We start from the raw sequence: 2232 nt of genomic DNA, 5'->3' as shown, positions 1-2232 counted from the left end.
TCATCCACCACCTTGCGCATGTATAATCTTTCTGTCTATCTATTACACAATGATCCCTAAGCCATAAGAAAAGAAGATATGATATAAATGTCCCATTTAAGGGTAAACATTCCATTGACTCACTCTTAGAACTTGACAAGTAATGGGTGTCTGTGTTAATCACCATGTACTGCTAGAAGCTTCTATAATGAGGATTAAAAGATGCAATAATCTAAGAGCACATGGATGTTATTATGAATTAATTTAATAATTTATTCCCCCCTTATATCCATTCTTCTACTCTACCAGTCCTTCCTAGCTCATTATTGCCCCTTCCCTCTTTAATCACACTTTAGTTCATGTTCGATCATACAATAACTTGTTTCAATCTTTTATTGAAATTGTAGGCACCTGGAACAAAGCCTGAATTTTACTAAGTACCTAAAATGTGTGTGTGTGTGTGTGTGTGTAAAATGATTTTTGCTTTATGATTATCAATGTTATTAGAGTTATAAATAGAGCTTCTCTTTCTGCCTTAGATAGAAATTCTACCAAAGATTTCTCTGGGTCACATTTGTTTTTCAAGCTCTAAGCAGAGCTTTGGAGACATCCTAAGCATCAACAGTTCCAGATGCTATTTCCAGAAGCCAACACCTCATTTTTATAGCCTATTTTCAACTCTAACTGCTTTCCATTATGTAGTCTGTCTTTTTGAAGGATGTCTTTCATTTAAAATTCAATCATATCAAACCTTCTGTCTGTACTATAGAATAGAGGGACATTATTCCAAGGCCTGTGGCTTAATAGGTAGATGAGCAAATGTCCCTTTCCTCTCAATGTGCTGTGTCAAAGATTTCAGAAAATAATTTAGTCTAACACTCCACAAGAGGTTCGAGTCTTTGCCAGCGCTTCTGTTTCCTGGAAGAGAATTCCAAATTTAATAGCACAGTGTAGCATCAATTATTTATAATTAGTTATTGGCATTCAGGACTTGATTGTTTTGCGCTGAGTATGACTTTCAATAGCCTTTCCTATGTGCAGACCTGCAGCATTCCTTCACCTTTGTCATATTTCACTTCATAGGGACTTTTATGTTTCTCACTGATCCATTTTGTTAACGGCATTATACTGACCAGACTAAGTGAGAAAAAATTCCTAAGTCTCAACTTATACAAAAATAGTTGTGCTTCTGTGGATGGTAAACAAGTTTGAAAAAAAAAACAAGTAAAAGCTGTTTTTCTTAGTGACAGGGATGCAGCAAGTTAGGCCAGATAGAGACATCTCTTCTCAACTGAACAGTATCGCTTCTCGGCCTTTTGGCTAAGATCAAGTATAGTATCTGAACTGAACAGTAACTTGTTGCATTTGCCTCATTAACTAGTTATGAAATATAGAATGCCTAAAGGATTCCTGTGAATTTTGGAATCTGTTCTTCAGCTGGATATATGCATAACGCTGACCTACTTCCAGAGTAGCCCAAAACACTATTCATTTTGAGTAAGTTCTGGAACAGTAAGTGACATTGCATCAGGTTCATATTTTGTACAAATTATGATGCCACTTGAGTCATATAATCCAGCATAGCTGAGGATACATGGTGTGTCACAAGAAGGGGGGCATGCTATTCATAGACCTCTAGCAGGTCCCATAACACTGAGTTAAAGACTGTGTTCCTAAGGCTATCTATATTGTTGGGAAGCAATCCTTTTCTATGAAAGCCCTTAAGGTTTGGCTACCATCCTCAGCTGGTAACATCTCTCCTCTTATACAACAGGTTTTGGCCCTTTATTGAATCTTAAGAGAGACTAAACACATATGCCCTATCTCCTTAAAGACTGTGGAACCTGAGCTAGAATGCATATCATTATGAAGCCTGCTCTTGTTTGGATAACCTCTAAAGAATGTCTAAAAACACAAAGTGAGCTCCATGATGGTGGAGCTCAAACATGAGAGTTCTTCATAAATACTACTTTCTTCTTCTCATCCTACATCTGCAGTTTCACAGAAAGTCCCTTAAGTCAGTTGACACAGCAGAGAAAGCATGCTCTTTCTAAATTGTTCTGTGTAATAGGAAGACTCAGACTGAAAGTGAATTCTGGAGTTTTCTTCCTCTCAGTGGTCAGAACACTATCATATCTGAGTATTCACCTCCAAGGAAAAGAGGCTGCCTGAATGGCTGAACATACAACTCTACTGTTTCATGTGTTGTATCCAGTGGATGCTCAGTGACTTGCAAAAGAAGCATGATTGGAA

General features: G+C 37.4%; 1 pseudogene; it reads left to right on the top strand.

Moving 5' to 3' along the window:
* Positions 1-1279: 1279 nt before the first annotated feature.
* Positions 1280-1494, top strand: LOC120093485 (U2 spliceosomal RNA; annotated as a pseudogene).
* The last annotated feature ends 738 nt before the right edge of the window (positions 1495-2232 follow it).

The sequence above is a fragment of the Rattus norvegicus genome, chromosome 6 (genome assembly GCF_021556685.1).
Source record: "Rattus norvegicus strain SHRSP/BbbUtx chromosome 6, alternate assembly SHRSP_T2T, whole genome shotgun sequence".
Classification (NCBI taxonomy): domain Eukaryota; kingdom Metazoa; phylum Chordata; class Mammalia; order Rodentia; family Muridae; genus Rattus; species Rattus norvegicus.
Note: the sequence above shows the minus strand (reverse complement) of the source record. Positions and strands in the feature narration are given on the sequence as shown.